Genomic DNA, 18356 nt, shown 5'->3' with positions numbered 1-18356 from the left:
ATGTTGTGAACTTTTCCTGAATGAATGAGAACTCCTAAAAAACATAATATGTATAAAATTTCCTTTTAACACCAGCTCAGTGACAGCTGCCAACATCTGATCCCAATCAGCACCTTTTATGTACTGCAAGTAAGAGGTTTATAGATATAATACTCCATTTTATTAACATTTATTTTCCTAAAGCAAGGCTAAGTTTACTGTGAATCTGTCTGTGCACTGTATGATTAATTCAGTTTGATGAAATAGTATGTAACCAAAAGAAAGTAGAATTACAGCCCTGAATCAGCAATGCTTTTACGCACGTGCTTAGTTTTAAGTGCTTTGCTGAATAGGCTTAAGCAACTGCTTGAAGTTAAGGAGTTGCTTAGGGCTTGGCTATACTGGCACTTTACAGCGCTGCAACTTTCTCGCTCAGGGATGTGAAAAAAACACCCCCCTGAGCGCAGCAAGTTACAGCGCTGCAAAGCGCCAGTGTAAATGCTGCCCCAGCGCTGGGAGCGCGGCTCCCAGCGCTGTAAGCTAATCCCCACGGGGAGGTGGAGTACGTGCAGCACTGGCGCCGCGACCACACACACACTTCAAAGAGCTACTGCGGGAGCGCTGTGTAGCTCTAAGTGTAGCCATGTCCTTAGTGCTTTGTAACTTGGCATCTATGGCTTGATCCTGTAAGTTGCTGTCTCTTCTTTGAACTCCAGTTGAAATCAGTAGTAGCTGAAGATATGCAGCACCCCTTAGGAGCTGGCAGGATCAAGCCATAAGAAGAAATGTTGACTTTTAACACTCTGGCAGTGTTTTGCCGCTGAAATATTGTAAATAGAAGGGACTCTTGCCTATTTTATAATAATAATAATAATGATAAGTTGGGGAATTATGGTAGCTTAAAAAATCCAGCATGGGCTCTACCATGCAGGTGGATAGAATTTCCTAGACCATCAATCCTGACAAGTCATTAAAACTGTCTACATAAGTAAAATGAATGGTTAAGTCTTAAAGTAGGAAGCAGAACTCTCCATGGAAATCTCATTTCTGAACCATCCCTTGTGACAATTCTGAATGGTAATAAGCACTCTGGATGGTGTCAGTTTCAGCAGATTTACAGCTTTTCGTGGAATAGTACAGTTTAATATTATACAAACATTTAAAACACAGAGCTACTTTAACAACTTTTCAATAATATAGATCCTCGATCTGTTCTGTGCTTTTGGCTCCCAGCAACCATTCCTAGCAATGAATAACAATTATGCATAACAAGATATATAGTATTACAGAGAGACGGAAGCAACTACAGTTCCTGCATAGAAAATCTGGTAGTTAACTTTCCATGTGAATGATGGGATACTGGATTGCTTTGTTTGTTTAAAGTGTAATCTCTCTGGGGGTGGCTCCTTCCTCTTTGAAAAAGTATTTCCATTTTAGGAATAGCACTGACATCTCCTTCTACTCAATACACAAAAATAATCAAAGCCTTACCCTAAGCAGAGGTTTTACCTCTAAAAACGAGATGTGCCAGAGATTCCATCAGGTCCGCTTGGGGCTTTGCTGTTAATTTTATATGAAAAGCATTCAGGTACTCTAGTGATGGGCAGCAGTATAAAACCCATAGGCAGATCATCTATTACTCCATTCTCAGTGGGTTCTCAGGTGGTACTGTAATAAAAATAAAATAAATAAGGACTATGAGCTACAGTTTTAAGGAGTTATGTGCAATGTACAGTAAGCTGTGTAATGATGGTGCCCAATGAAATTAAATCCAATAGAAGGAAATCAAAGAGATTTGGAAGAGAACACTTTCTTTGTGAGAGGGGAAAATAAACACAGAGGGAATGTAGAGGCAGGATTCTCTATTGTGCTGTACCATGTTTGTTCATTTACACCAGTAAATCAGAATAGCATTTTATACTGGCTTTGCAATTAGTCTGCACAGGTGTAAATAGTTACACGAGGAGCAGGGCTACAGAGAATTGAGCCATGAGCGTGCAGTGAGAGGTCAGGATCGCCAGGTGGCCCTATCACAAAGCCCTCCCTTCCACAGTTGTCTTCCAGATTGGCAGTCTCTGAGCAAATGAAAATGATTGAAGTGTCCCGCAATCCTCCACCCCCAGAAGTGGTTCCTGCAAAACAGGGTTCAGTAGCATGGAGTGTAAGCCTGTTGTATGACTAAAGAGAGGATTTCAGTCCCCACAGTTATCCTTATAGCAGAAAATGATCTAAGGTAGGAAGTGTAACTTCACCCCCACAAAACGGTGATCTAAAGAAGTCTATGCAGATGAATCGGAGCCAGGGGCAGCACTGTAGGGAGAGAGGGGCAATCCAGGGCAGGGGAGAGGGCTGGTCCTGATGTGTAATTAGGAAAAGACTTTGTTCATGTTATTTTGTATAACAACATTGGTGAAGCATATGGGTCGGTGCCTAGTCTGGAGCTAATAGAGGTGACTTTAATCTTTCTCCATGGAGCAAATCATTAACCCCTTCAAAGAATGTTCTTCAAATCTGTTTGGTTAGTTCAGTGGTCCCCAGCCTTTTTGTGGCCAGTAGCACATTCATGTTTTCAGAAGGCGCCAACAATTTTTCAAGGCTTATTTTGTATTTGTACATTAAATAATATGAAAAATGTCATATTTAATATTACATAATATATGAATCCATAAGATAAAAAGGATAATTTTACATGTAAAAGGTATTAATTAAATTATTCGGCAATTACTCTTTTACCTTACCATGTGAATTTGCTCTCTTTTATCTATCTGTAAGAAAAATTAAGGCGTTTTTACAAAATAAATATCATAAACAGTTTTCATCTTATTTATTTTAAAAAAGTAAAACATTGTTGAACTGCTGGTCCAAATATATTTATTATTCTTACGTTAACATAGAATGAAGCCTGCAGCCCTGGAGTTCTCTGTCCCCAGCAGGCGCGGGGCCGCAGTTTCTTTCCGGCTTAAGCCACAGCCCCGCGCCTGCCGGGGACAGAGAACATTGGCACCCGCAGCCTGCAGCCCCAGAGTACTCTGTCCCCAGGAGGTGCGGGCCCCCAGCTTCTCTCCCCTGCTGGGCACGAGGCGGGTGCGCATAAATGCCCCGGCGCCTGTGGGCACCACATTGGGGACCACTGGATTAGTTCAATATGCAGTTTCAGGAAAGAAATCATTTGGACAAAAGTCTTAGTTTCACTGAGATTTCTTGGGTTCAGAGGAAAAAAATGATGGCTGAAAGTTTTTGCCAAGACTTGAATTCAAATGATTTGCATTTTCTTTTCAGCTTTTTCCAGCTCCTATTGCATTTCCCTTGGACTTGATTAGAATCATAGAATATCAGGGTTGAAAGGGACCTCAGGAGGTCATCTAGTCCAATCCCCTGCTCAAAGCAGGACCAATCCCCAGACAGATTTTTGACCCAGGTCCCTAAATGGTCCACTTAAGTATTGAACTGTTACCAACGTTACAAATGCTCAGAGGAACATGCAGAAAAAAAGAGAGACATTCCCATTTCCTCATGTCTGCTCCCCACCTCTTCCCCTCCTCCCCAGTACTCAACTGATTTCTGTGTTCGCAGAACTAAAAGAGAGAATTGTTTGCCATCTAACCCTGCTGGAAAACAGGCCTCATTAAACTTACTGCTGAGAGGAGGGGTGGAGGGGATACCAGCCCGTTAAATAGGTTCTCTGTCAAAACTTTCAAGGAGCTTATGTAATGTGGCATTTCTACCACAGTAGAGTTATGAGAATAAGGAACCTATCAGCTTTTTAAGTAACCTAAACTTTGAGCAAATACAAATGTCTTGAAATTTAGGGCTATCAGGATGTTGTTGTGATAATGTAACTCCATTAATGGATTCACCACTATGTTAATCCCATTTTATGTCAGGATAATGGCATTAATTTCAGTTGTTACACCAGTGTAACACTGCCATAACATGATGAATCAGGCCCCCTGTCACTTGGGTTAACTTACGGGTGAGTACTGGGACTGAAACAAAAACTTTATTATTTAATAGTGCCCTGCTATTGAAAAGAGTAAGGCTTTGAGATTCTATCCAGGTTGCACATTCCAAGTGATGATTCCTATCACAAGGAGGGGGTCAAACACTAATGAGGTTAGGCTCTGCACCAGGGGGGAGGGATAGCTCAGTGGTTTGAGCATTGGCCTGCTAAACCCAGGATTGTGAGTTCAGTCCTTGAGGGGGCCATTTAGGGATCTGGGACAACAACAAACAACAACAACAAAAAACCTGTCAGGGACAGTACTTGGTCTTGCTAGTGAAGGCAGGGAACTGGATTCAATGACCAAGATCCCTTCCAATTCTTTGAGATAGGTATATCTCCATATATGACTTTTATTATTGCCAGTACCAAGCATTGCAGCTGTATACGTGGGAATGTGCTCTACACACTGTATTCAGAATTTTCCCCTCGATTGGTTTTAATACTTGAGTCTTAGGGCCTAGAAGACAATGTAGTTCAGGTTTTGGAAGGATGGGTCTTGGACACAGGGTCTCTATCCTTAGAAGTTTTGTGGGTGGTGCTTTTCCAAAGTTTCTTTAATCATCTTTAGGTTCCTTTTTCTCTCCTAGAAAGCTGTCCTCGGAAGCCAAAAAATCTTACCGCGCTATAGGTGAAACCACTTTATATCAAACTTGCTTTGATCCACCAGAGTGCGCAGCTCTGCACCCCCTCCCCAGCACTTCTTTACCACGTTATATCCAAATTCATGTTCTATCGGGTCACGTTATATCGGAGTAGAGGTGTACTAGGTCTCTTCATCAATTGCATGTAAATAGTCCTGAGCGGTATTCTAAAGATCACATCTTTTGAGGGCATCTGATTATCTTCCAGAACACTTTCTCACTTCTGTAAAGTTTGTGCGTGGAGTCCTTTAGGGGGGAGGAGGCGGGGGGTGTCATTTCCTGACAGAGTTACCTGCAGATTACATATCATCTTTGCTGTGTTGGGAAATATTAAAGATGAACCTGATTTTCTCCAGAGAATTCCTTTTGAAATCTCCACTAGGTAGGATCTGGGAGTTTCTGCTAAGTGCTAAACAGTTACAAATGTCTGGGAGCTTTTGAGCCAAACTTTGTTCTCTGGTCTCAGTTCAGGTAGACCTTTTGTTCTGTGCCAAACAGTGAAGTTTTGTTGCTGCCAAATTTTTATTTCAGCATTTTGTCTTTGCAGTTCATTCAGATTGGGCCTCTTAGGTTTCAGCTGTATTGGTGCCACAGGAAAAGTTGTCCTTTGTCATCTTCTCATCAGAAGTTCTGCTGGAGATGGTCCAGATTCAAGCAGCATTGACCGACATGCCAGGAGTGCTTTATATGGATCCACTTGCAGAAGTCTTTTTAAAGTCTTCACTGCTCTCTCCAACCCCCCATTGTTGTGGGGGTTATGTGGACTACAAGTACAATGTCCAGTGCAAACACTAGGGATATTTCAGAGGTAAATTAAGGCCCATAATCAGATATGTGGACTTCAGGAACTCCATGTCTTGCAAATATTGACTTTAGTTTATGGATGACCTGTGCCAATGAAGTCTGTATATCTGAGTCAATTCGTCTGGAGAAGTAATCAGCTATAATAATGTATGTGTGTGCTTTCCTACAAAACAAATGTGTGGCTACTTGCTGCCGAGGCCAGTAAGGCAGCTTTTTAGAAAGTAATCGTTCTGGTGACTTGTTTGGGGTTTATTTTTTGTTTTTTGTCTTGTTACATATTTCACGGTCCTCTACTAAGGTCTTAATTTGCTTACTCAGACTGGGCCGCCATACGAATTGCTTTGCTTGTCCTTTCACTTGTTTATACCTTGGACTCCCTCCTGGGTTTTGGAGAGCATCTCTTTCTGAAATACCCTAGGGATAAGCATGCACCATCCTTTCAGAAGCAAGCCATCAGCAATGTGAAGGTCATTTCAGTCCTGCCAATACAGTTAGAAGTCAATTCCTTCAACCCCACCCTCTTTGGCAGAATTGAGTCAGTTTCTGGCAAGTTTAATCCTTTAGTTATTCATCTCAAACTTGCTAAAATCGGCTGTCAGATGCTATAATTTCTGCCAGAAAAAGGTTATTATAGACTTTGATATATTTCACTAAAAACTTTTCTTCTTTTGGCAATTGCTCAGTTAGGGCTGTAGCTAGTGTTTGTTGCTATGAAGGCTTTCCTTAATATGTATCCAGCGTTGGAAGAAAATCACATCAGCCGTAGTTGAAGTCTTTGAATTCTCAGTGAAACATCATCCAGTGGTTTTAAACCCAGTTATGACACTAACGGATTGTGGTCTATTTCTGTGTTAAAATTCAAGCCAAACAGATAGGCACTGAGCTGTTCACAGGCCCAAGTGAACGCTAGAGCTTCCTTTCCTGCTTGAGCATACCACTGCTCTGTTTCTGCCAGGCTTCTTGATTTGAATGCAATGGGTCTCTCATCTCCTTCTGGCTTCTTTTGTGTGAGCACCACTCCTAAACTATGTGAATATCCATCCTCTGCCACTTTTCTTGGGTGTTATTGTGCCAAAACATGTGGGAACGTCCATGGATTTTATTTTATTAAATGCATTTTATCATCTCTGCTATATACCAACATATCATCTGCCTGGCAAGTCTGAGACATTCTTTTTGGAAATGTTCTGGTTCTGAGGTATGCCAAATGGAAGATGACTGAAATAGTACCTTTCAAACAAGGGGATGAATGTTGTTAACAGTATGTATCCTTTAACGAGAGAAATTTTTCCAGAAGCATACTGTACCATCTAACTTTGAATTGACTTTAGCTTCTGATAACCAAGCTAATGTCTGGTCTACTGTGAGACGCATATGTCTTTCTCTGCACACGCTTTTTTAAAGCTGTGTAAAGTAAAAACGAATCTGGGTTTTGCCATTGGGCTTTTGTATGACAGCCATCCTGGCACCAATCACAGGGTTCTTCTATCTGGGAAATAACCTCCATATCTTCCATTCGCTTTCATTTTTTTTTTTTACTTTTCTTAGCAAAGGTATAGGGAAGCAGTATGGGGTTGAAAGAGCAAAAGAAGTCACTGATGGCACCAGTTTTATTTTGTACTCCCCTGAAGCTCTCCTAGTCCTGAGAAGATAGTTGGATCTGCCTCCTGTAAAGCTTGCTTTTTGCTATTACTGCCTAGTTTCTCTACTAGGTGTAGCCCTTGTATTGCTGACAACACTAGTAAGGGAGTTGTCAGGTTCTTGTATTACATATATTCTGTTCTTTCTCCAGTTCCCAAGGAACTGGCCGCAAACATCCAATGTATTGCTACTAGTCCCATATACAATTTTATTTGGTCTTTGCAATCTCCACCTTAGGATCAATTCTAATTTATTTATTTTTTTGCTGCTCCAATATCAGTTTCCATACCTGTGTACCAAGGTATTGTAGGTTCTATTGAGGGTGTCTCTGAAAGTATAGACTCAATGTCATCTGATAACACTCCCTCTTGGATTGCTGCCATTGCTCTTGGTGACCTGTACGCTATTGCAAAATGTCCCATTTTGTGGCATCTCCTACATTCTGCCTCTTTTGCATTGTTGCCAACTCTGGCTTGATGTATTGCCACGTCTTCCCCAGCTTTTCCAAGCATTCCTGCCTATTAAGGTTCGTTGGTCTCCCACTCTCTAGTTGTGCATTGTTCTTACGTTATAAATTTGGTCTGACTTCTCCTTTCACAGCTGTGACTTTTCTCTTTCCTGTGTCACTACTATCTGATGCCCTCTCCCCTATGCTTCTAGCAAGTAAGTCACACTACTGTTTCTTTATGGTTTCTTACATCCTCACTTTGCCTGTACCTTTTGCTAGTGTGAGATCTGGGTCTAAATGAAGCCGTGCCAATAACTTTGTATCTCTTATACCAGCAACTGTTCTCTCTCCAGTTAGTCCATCTTTTAACGTTCCATATTTACAATGTTCAGGCAAGACTATGAACTGCAATAATAAAAGTCTCTGCTGTTTTCCCTGTTTCCTGGCATCTCCTGTTAAATTGGCCCTTTCATATATAATACTCCATCTGCCTATGAAATGGGCATCAGACGACTCTTTCAATCTGAAGTATTCTTTCTTTTCCTCATCAGTGAGGGGTAGGGCACATAGGATATCGTCAGCAGCATCACCCATGGCAAATATCAGGGCATTTATCTGGCATTCTTGTGCTTTCGCAGGTAAACCAGAAGCCATCCAGAAACACTCAGATCTTTGGCTCTAGGATGGTCAGCTGCCTGAGTTGCTAAAATTAAACTTCTCTAAGAGAGCCATTTGTGCTATGGGCTTCATTACTGCGGTGAACCCAAGCTCTGTTTCCTTCCGGCTGCTGCTTTTATGTGTCTTCTCCCTGATTTTCCACTTTCCCCACACTCACCTCTCTGGAGGTTTTTTCTTTCCTTTATTCCTTCTTTGGGGAGAGGGATTCATTCATTCCTGGCACCAGTAGGGTGAGGTTATAACCCAAAGAGCCAAGCTTTAAACAGTAACTAACTAGGAAATTCCTCTGTTTATTAAGCTCTCCGCTGCAACATATCCTGGTCCTCTCTGGTAACTGTGTAGGTCCAGGACTCTATAAAGACTTTACACTATACACCCCACGATGCATTGCTCATCTCAGAATATGAGGTTAGCAAAGAGGCTATACAACTGCTAGACTCAGAACAGGTTATTTAATGCTGAGGGAACATAAACTGTGGAGGGGGAATGGTGTTGTGGGTTACTCGAAAATCCCAATTAAAAAGCAACTGTGTTGGAAACCTCTGAAACTGTAAATTGAGGAGTAAAGGGATGGGGAACTTGTTTAGTTTGGGTAATCGGAAAAGGTTTGAAGTAGATTCCCCAAATCACTAGCCATGGTTCAGTGCATATACCAATGCAAATGTTCTACCTTGTCTTTCCTGTATTAGTTTAATTCCCATATTTCCTTACAGCCTGATTCTCCCTTCGGGGCAAACACTCAAATAATGGTAAGGAAACTCTTGGGTTCTATTATACCATTCCATCAGGTCTCTAGAGCTTACCCTCCATGGATTTGGCAGGATGTGAGACTCCCCAGACCTCTGGATGTCCCAAGACCCAGGAGGAAATCCCATGAGTCTGAAGCCATCTTTTGAGTGTCAAGTCATTCGTGTAAGTCCACAATGACTGCAAATTAGTCCTTGGGTTCAGCACAGCACAGCTCTCTCAGAGCTTCATGCTCTGGGGGTGCAGATAGGGACAGTATAGATAATATTTTATAGCTTTGAGGGAATATGTGAAGTAAATAAAGCATCTCCAGGCACCCATTCCTTACCTGGGAATCCACCCTAGAAATTAAAATATATCACACAGTACTATAGAAAGGACATCTCATCCCTCCTTACCACAAATACACACCCACGCAGACCCATCCAGTCCTAAAAACACCCCAAAAAATCTAGAGTGGAGACAGAAGGGCTCTACAGCCTTCCCAGAAGGAAAACAAGTCTGAGCTCTCATGGAGCCAGGGAGGAGCAACTGCCAAAGACTCCTCATGGAGAACACACAGCCAGCAGCTCCTTTCTGTTGATAGAGAGGGAACATCCGCTCTAGTGCCTCGGCAGATCTCAAGTGCCAGCCGTATGGCCTGGTGTGTGTGTATGGGTAGACAGTGCACCTACATGAGCAGTAATTAAACCAAATAGTATCCAACAGTGTTTTAGATTGTGTCTGTAGTTGTGCTCACTTTAACAGTTCAGTGATTGCTTAAATCTGAGCTTTTATTCGGCATTGTCACAGACTATTCTCTGCCACAGATTACTTGGAACAAGTTGCCTTGGAGAATTGAATCTTCAGCCACTCCTCATTTAGAAGCCAGATTTTCTGGATGGTGAATAACATGTGCATGTCCTAGCTTTATTTCTGTCAAACTGCGATTTTTGTTTCTGGGCTGTGGGGGGGAAAAGGGGAGATAAATTATTGTTTAATTTAAAGCAGCCACAGTAATCTACTCGAGACTGCCTTGCATTGTAATATGGCTGTTGTAATGCGAGGATCCTATTCTGGCGGACATACAAATGAATGAATAAATTATTGGCATTAAGCGCTTTTATCATTGTGTAAAAACAAGAAAATGACTATTCGTCCCATATAACAAATCTAGCTGGATTCCAGCACTAAATCTCTCTCACAGGCAAAGGTCCATGGAGCTATGAAAGGCAGGATTTCTAGTGGTAGATTTTGTGTATGTTTTGTGTGTGTGTCTGGGATCTTAACTAGTAACTGTATCTAAATGTGTAGGTCTAATATCGACTCAAGATCAGTTTTATCATTAAAGCTACCAGTCATTGTTCCTTTAAATCCTCACAGTATGTATACACAAGCACATGCATGGTCTATGAGGATTTAAGGAACAATGACTGGTTGGTTTAATGATAAACTGACCTTGAGTTGATATTAGAACTACACATTCAGATACATTTTCAGACTCTATTAGCTTATTGTTTTGTTTTCTAGATAAATAATAGGTTCTCTCCTATCCAAGTTCTTGGAGTGGCAGGGAAATTGCATGGCGAATCTTGCTGTGACTTTAGCATGCTAATTATTGTGCTGTATTCTCTGGGCTAGAGCCTCAGCGGTGCAAATGATGGCAGCTCCACTGTCCTTGTTTACACAGTTTGGGAGTCTGGCCTTCTGCATTTCTATAACCGTTCATACTCCCAATCTGTGAGTGAGAGAAGCGGAGTGTGTTTCTGGTGCTCAGAACGCTGCAAGAGTTGTGTGACAGTGACTATGGTGATCTGACTGTCACATACAAGTACAAGGTGAAAAGGGGGCCACTAAAACAAAATGGATGCTGTTCACTTAGGAATTACACTTACGAATCCACTGTGTCTGACATCAGTTTTGTGACTTAGAAGAATTATAAGCAGCAGCGTCCAATTCAGCAGAATTTTTTTCTACTCCTACTTGTAAGAATCTTTGTCTTATTTCTTCCTGAAAAACTGGATAACTATTCTATAGCCATTGTATCTCTTGCTAACAGCATAAGATATATGTGACCTGATAGTTGGTATAATGCAGCATGTTTGCTGATCCATTCACCAATTTATGTGTTTTAGTAATAACTGTAAATCTGACAGTCCCCACATCCATATGTAGCATGCACCTGTGGTTTCTATCACCCCTGGCTCTGAGCAAAGGGATAAGGGAGGGTTGAGAAATGAAATAATAAACTATGAGTGGCTGATTAATAGGGTTGTGTTTCAGTCGAGGATTTACGAGGGCATAAGAAAGCCTGACAGCAAACTTTGAGTGTTTTATAAAACATTGCACTGGAGCTGATTCAGGTATGGAACCAATAAACCACATACTGCTAGCTCTCAAACAATTCAGCATTCTTAAAGAACTCTTACACACAATTATTTACTTTAGTAAATCTTCACATCAAAAGCTTATATACATAATATTTTATATATATATAAAAAGGTTCAGAAAAGGGCAACAAAAATGATTAGGGGTATGGAATGGCTTCCATATGAAGAGCGATTAATAAAACTGGAACTTTTCAGCTTGGAAAAGAGACAGCTAAGGTGGGATATGATAGAGGTCTATAAAATCATGACTGGTATGGAGAAAGTAAATAAGGAAGTGTTATTTACTCCTTCTCATAACACAAGAACTAGGGGTCACCAAATGAAATTAATAGGCAGCAGATTTAAAACAAACAAAAGGAAGTATTTTTTCGCCACAACGCACAGTCAACTCGTTGATCTCCTTGCCAGGGGATGTCTGTGAAGGCCAAGACTATAACAGGGTTCAAAAACAAACTAGATAAGTTTATGGAGGACAGGTCCATCAATGTCTGTTAGCCAGGATGGGCAGGATGGTGTCCCTTGTCTCTGTTTGCCAGAAGCTGGAAATGGACGACGGGATGGATCACTTGATGATTACCTGTTCTGTTCTTTCCCTCTGGGGCACCTGGCATTGACCACTGTCAGAAGACAGGATACTGGGCTAGAATAAACTTTTGATCTGAGCCAGCAGGGCCATTATTGTGTACATACACATCAAAATTCTACATGTATCGAATGCAGTGTTTATACATAATAAGGACTTTGCTTTAATATGGATTTTGCATAGAGGAACACTCAGATACTATACTAATGGACAGCACTATAAACCATTAAGACACATAGAACTCAATCCCCGTTAGAGAGAGTGAGTGTGTTGGTGCAATACATAATGAAATGATCATGTAATAGCGATACATAACTTAAACAACAACCAACCATTTCAAAGTAATTGTGAAAGAGGCAAAAAAAGAGCATTATCAACTACAGGTGTTGAATAAATTGGATTTAATGTTTAAACATCTAGGGTAAAGTGTTGTATTGGCTGTAGAGTGACATTGCCCTCTGCTGAGTGGCCCGCAGAGAGGAGGATAATGTAATGCAAGCAGTTACTGACGTTCTTCTTTACTTGAAGTGGTAAGCCCTGTGGTTTGGAGCAGAACCACCAGTTAGGGTGCCACCCTCCAGGATTGGCCTGTGAGTCTCTAGTATTAGAGATTAATCTTTATAAAGAATATCTCATGGATTAAGTCACCAGGAATATGTCCAACCAAAATTGGCAACCCTGGTGCCAGTCGTGGCTTCCCAAGAATGAATGAGAAAGTGGGTGAGGGGGGTGGTAATTATGTCCTGTGTGTGCAGATGTTTCTTCATTAGATTGGATCTGACTGCTGTGTTTGAAGTATAAGTGAACCTACAAAGTTCAAGATAAACTTTGTCTAATGGACGGAGAAAGTGTAATTTACTAGCTTTGTGTATTATGAGTGAGTAAATGGTATTCTGTAGTCTCTGGCAACAGAAGATATAGGACCTGCTACTGCTTACCAACTACAGCATATTGAGATTTTAAAGACAGAATATAATTAATCTCTCTCTATATAAACAGGTCATTGAGGTCATCATGACAAAGGATCTCTCGCAGAAAAGCATTCAGTCTTGATTTGTCTTTAAGATCAGTGGTAACCTAATTTGGAATTGAAGGAGCAGGGTTCTAGCCAGCCTCCACTAGGATGTGTGTGTCATTTAGATAGTAGTTGTGTCTGCGGCCACAGCACTTGAATTCTTTATAGTAAGTAACTCTGGCACTCTTGGAGATTGGGGGAGAAGGTGAACTAAATTGACTGAGGACATCAAATCTGTCCCAGCAGTCAGATTCAGTACTCTGATGTATTTAATGTGTGGTGATCCCATTTAAAAGAGGTTTCTTTTGCTTTCGCAGAAGCTTCAATGCACACACATACACACACGCACTCATAGTGCTGACCCTTGGTGCTCCGGACTGGAGCATCCATGGGAAAAATTGGTGGGGCTCTGCACCCACTGGCAGCTCCCAACCCACCCCAGCTCACTCTGTCTCTGCGCCTGAGCACACCACTGAATCCTGCTTCTACTCCCTCCTTCCCAGCGCTTGTGCCACAAAACAGCTGTAAGCAGTGGGAGGGAGGGAGGAGAAGGAACGTGGTGCACTTGGGGAAAAGGCAGGCCGGAGCAGAATTTGAGGAGGAGTCCAATAGGGGCAGGGGGGGTAGATTGGGGTGGGGCCGGGGGTGGGGCATGAGCACCCACTGGCGCCAAGGAAAATTGGCGCCTGCGCGCACACTTGGTTTATTTCTTATGTATTGTTAAGTCATGCTTAGGTGGGGAAAACAGAAAATTCACAACCACTGATGCTTCAACTTATTGCTAACTCAGATGCTAAAAACAGGTCTATTGAAAATGAGATGCCCTATTAGCTTGTGCATTCTCATGCTTCAAGGTATGAGTAACTCATAGACTTTACTGAGAATTACTTGTGTCCTGTGATGGGGTGCTAGGGCTTTTCAGTGAACCATTGAATTCTGATTTGTGTGTGCGCGGGTGGGAGGTGTTAGTTCTGTACTGGGTCTTTATGTGAACAGAAGGTTTTTTCTGCTAAATAAAAACAACTTTTCCTTCACTTGAACAACATATTTATTTAAAACCAGTAAAAAGCCACAAAGACAATGTCCATAGGGAAAACAAAATATTTCTAGACCTGTTTCTTCCCTTCAGATAACAACTCTTCCTGAAATGGTGTTTAACTAAACTGGGTGCTTGTGGGATGCCGAAATTCCCCCTTTTTTCACTATAAATCGTTCAGCTTTCCAAGCTAAGTCTGACTAGGGGAAGCATGCATCACCAGTGCGGTATTTCCTGAATACTAATGCTAATAATAATAGAACAGGGCCCAAATGTACACTAAGCCACTTGTGACTTCAGTTAGCGGCATAATAGCCAGGTCTGTATAACCTCTGTCTTTATTTTGATACTGCTGACATGTCAGAAGAGATGAGAGCCTGCCAAGAACTTCTGAATGTTTTCACTCCTCCACCCCTTCTTTCTTCTGCTAAGCAGAGGAACAGCACAGAGCACTCGGTGAGCCCAAGTAATGTGGGCTCTAGAAGGCTTTGCTAGACCTAACAAAGGGCTCCACTGTGACTTTAGGCACACCCTCGAGTAAGGTGTGTAAGCTGCACTAACCTAGATTTAACCCTTGGAGGTGTTGTGCCTGAGACCCATCTGAGATGCAATTTTTCCCCTGTTTCCAGGAGGGGTTAATTTATTACTGGCCTACATTGGGAGCTAACAGATATGCTGTTCACCCCCTGACCAAGCTCTACTACTCTGGCTAGCAATCAGGAACCTGCATCTGTCCATTTCCCGCCCAGCAGAGGGACGAGTAGCAGGTGAGCAGCCTTTCTTTCTCCTTTATGCCTTGTTCCAAGGTCCAGGTAGGCTGTGTAGGAGTATGAAGGGAGGGTCTTACTCCCTTTGTGTGGGTGCATAGTCTACATCACAGTCTAGCCCCATTTAAATACATTCAGATCCATCGATCTGCTATTATCACAAAGAAAATAAAAATAAGTCTTCACAACATAGTGGTGGAGGAGCATTGGGTAACAGATATGAAGAATGGAAGCTAGAAATGTTGTAGATGCAGAAGACAGGACAGGACCCTGCAGAACTTCGGAGTTCAGGGAAAAGCCATGGGAGCTTTTCAAAGGTTACTGAACTTTTAGAGAATAACCATGAAAGGACAGGTAGAGATTATTTGGATCTGTACACACTTGAAGTGTGAGATCCTTAACTGCTCGCAGAGCTACGTCATAATTGTTACAATCCTCAGTTCTGCCTATGAAACCGTTACCCTAAGGAGACAGACTTAGATATAGTATATATTAAAATGAAGTAACAGTTTCATGGTCATTGATATTGTTTTGTGACACATCAGTTACAGTTTCTGCCTTGTTAAACGCTTTTAAAGCTGCTTCAGTGAGCACAGCTTCCCTTCCAGGACCTCTGGGAACCCTAGGTTTATTAATCTTTGCAGCCATGGTTGGGAATGCTGAATTGTTTCAAATTTCTCATTTTTGCCTAAGCAGTGGGCATCTTCATGGTAAAGTCAAAAAAGCAATTGTGGACATAATCTTATGAGCTAGTTTGAAAATCCTACACACATTCACATACATCTTTGTGCATATTTGCTGTTCCTATAATTATTAAATTCAGACTAGAAAGACACAGTGGAGCTTGATTTTAGTGATAATTTGCCTATATAGATTAAAGAAAATTTCTCTTCAGTGCCATTTGATGTGCATGCTCCAAAATTATAGGGCTTGATCCAAACCCAATAAAGTGAGTGGGAGTTTTTTAGTGGGCTATGGATCTGTACTGATCAGTGGGGAATCTGGTTGTAAAGATCAGATTAGAAATGGTTTCTTTGATATTTTCAAAGGTAGTGGGGAAAAAATCATGAGAACCACTCAACGACAAATAAAGAATGTTAGAGCTAATGGATGTACCACTGAGAGTTGCTAAAAACCTACCTGACCTGCCTTGGTTTTACAATGCCTAGCAAAACTTGCTGTGTTCTTGTAAGATGAAGGTTTTGCGTGTGTGTGTGTCTGTCTGTCTGTCTGTCTGTCTGGTTTGAAAAGTTCTCTTGGATCAGGTGTTGGGCAATCTGGTTTGACTGTATCATAATGATCACTTAAGTCATTTCCTATAACAGGATTCCGCTGTCATATTGTGGGTTTTGACAGAATAAAGGAGCTGTTCAGAAATAAAATCGGGCACTTGCTATTTATACAAAGCAAAAATGTGTGCGGATTCTCCTCTTTATATTTCTTGGGGCAGTACATGATTTATGAGCCTGTCACTGTCCTTTGTCTGTTTCCTTCATCGTGAAGATTCCAGTTAATGACACTCCACATGTGATTAATAGAAAGCGTTATGACAACGAAAATAAAAACTTGACACCCTACTTAGCAGTCACACGGCTGCTCCAGAACAATAGCAGTGGGGTGGAAAACTGCAAAGTGATAACTTAGACGTGAAATATTCTTTGCAAACTTTCAGCTGAATAACTCCAAAGGAAAACGAGATTTATTTCAGAGAGTACATGGGTGGTATTGAGTTCAAGGTTACGTGCCAAAGCTGGAAGCCAGCTTGCCAGAAATAGTGATGGTCCAAGCTTTTAAGGCAAACTTACTGCTGTGCCATGGAATCGCCACTTTCCTTATTCTATGTTTAAAAATAGATCCCTTACAGACTTCTGTTATAGTATGATCCATTCAGTAATTTGCATAACATTCCATATTTTAGGGTGTGAGTGAGGTGGGAGGGAGGAAAGACACACTGCCTTATCCGGATTCTCCTCCCTCTTCAGTTCATTTAATTCAGTACGGTTAAAGCATCATAATGTGGACAGATGGATGTTTCACAGAAGTACATTCTCTAGCAAGTGTTTCCAGTGTGCTACACTGAGGCATTACCAGCCACCATCTGGCTGAGTGTGTGAGAAGGGGCAGAGGGCAGATGCATTCTGTTTGTGGAGGACAAGCAGTCAAAAGGGATGAGTGACAGGGGTAGTGCAAAGACCTTGTGCTCGAGGGGTGAAAGCACCAGAATTCCAGCTGTCCTGTGCAGGTGCACAAGAGGGGAGCGGAAAGGAGATGGTTGAATCATCCTTTGTGCAAGGGGCAGGCGGAAGCTGGAACTTTGTTTCAATACCAGTAACAAAACCAGAGCATTCCCTTCAGACTGCTCCGTTTCTGGTTTTGAGCCACTCTGTTTTACGCATTGAATTCTGCAGATACACTTACAGGATTAACTGCTGAGGGCCTGATTCTCATCTTTCACCAGTTTGATGTCACTGGAACTCCACTGCCCTCGGTGGAGTTACACTCAGTTTGTACTTGTGTGAGAGGAGAATCCGGCCCAGAAATGCCAAACCTTTGTTATAGCACAGTGGGGCCCCAGTCCTGGCTGGGGACTCTTGTGCTACTGGAATGCAAATAACACAGCACTAACACTTGCACAGCTCCTGATGCAGCACTCTTTACTTGGTCAAAACTCCCATTGCAATCAGTCGATCTTTTCTTTTTTCCCCCCTGCATAAGGCCTTCGCACAGAAATTTCAGCATACACATAGACTCTTTGGGCCTATTCTGTTTGTACGGTGCTTAGTGCAGTAGACTGCTGTCCGAGCGCTAGGCTCCTAGGTGCTAAGGTAAAACAAATAGGTGATTGCGAAAGGCATTAAAATGTAACCCTTCTGCCCCTCTGAGTTGGCAGCAACAAGGGCCGGGTTCAGTATCCAGGGGTTCCATTTCAGTAACACAATGCATAACCGGCTCGAGCCCCCACCCAGTGACCTGGGACACTTACATACCGTACCCTCCCACACATGGGCCACTACTAGGAAGCCAGATACTTTCCCCTCTCAGCAGCAGCACAGAGTCTGAGGTGTAACCAAAATCTTTTTAATAAGACCCGAAATCCATCGGATCGTACCATGGAGATTACACCCCCCCCATAACAGAGGTTATAACACAACCCCTCAACAAAAATCACCCAACACCCCCAAAGTACCATTAGGCAAATTTCCTTTTCCCTTAGGGTCTTAAGTCCAATCACTTCCAACGTTCCAACAACCAAAAGTCTCTGGTCTCAGTCCTGACCCCAGTTCAACGGTCTATCTCTAGAGTCCCTACCCCCAGCTCTGTGTTGAAAGGGACCCTTACTGTGTCCACGGACCAAATGTCCCATGAATCTCCATGGTTCTTGCTTCCGCCTTATACGACAACTGCTCCGCCACCTTACCAGCGCTCCCTTCTCTAACCAGCAGTCACCTACACAACTGCCTCCGCTCCACAGCTGCTCCGTGAGCTGGACTTCAGTTTGTCCCTGCAAACTGCTTGCTCCGCGGGGAACTCACCATCCACAGCTCTCCCCTCTGCACCATTCAGTCTCACCGCCTGTTCCCTCATGGTCCTCTCCCACCCCATCTCACCAAGCTGCTCGTGGCGCACTCCTCTGTTACCAGTTCT

The 18356-nt window shown here is 42.3% G+C and overlaps 1 protein-coding gene across 14 annotated transcripts in view; it reads left to right on the top strand.

Moving 5' to 3' along the window:
• Nucleotides 1–18356, top strand: part of MAP2 (microtubule associated protein 2) — a 344861-nt gene that overhangs the window by 112710 nt on the left and 213795 nt on the right. For 13 of the 14 annotated variants that reach the window (XM_032765043.2, XM_032765047.2, XM_032765046.2 and 10 more), the window contains one exon: nucleotides 14574–14711. The exons of the other annotated variant lie outside the window; for it this stretch is intronic. The gene's annotated coding sequence lies outside the window, so the exon portion shown is untranslated. The remainder of the gene's footprint in view (nucleotides 1–14573; nucleotides 14712–18356) is intronic. 14 annotated transcript variants of the gene reach the window in all.

This window comes from Chelonoidis abingdonii, chromosome 10, assembly GCF_003597395.2.
Source record: "Chelonoidis abingdonii isolate Lonesome George chromosome 10, CheloAbing_2.0, whole genome shotgun sequence".
In the NCBI taxonomy this organism is placed as follows: Eukaryota; Metazoa; Chordata; order Testudines; family Testudinidae; genus Chelonoidis; species Chelonoidis abingdonii.
Note: the sequence above shows the minus strand (reverse complement) of the source record. Positions and strands in the feature narration are given on the sequence as shown.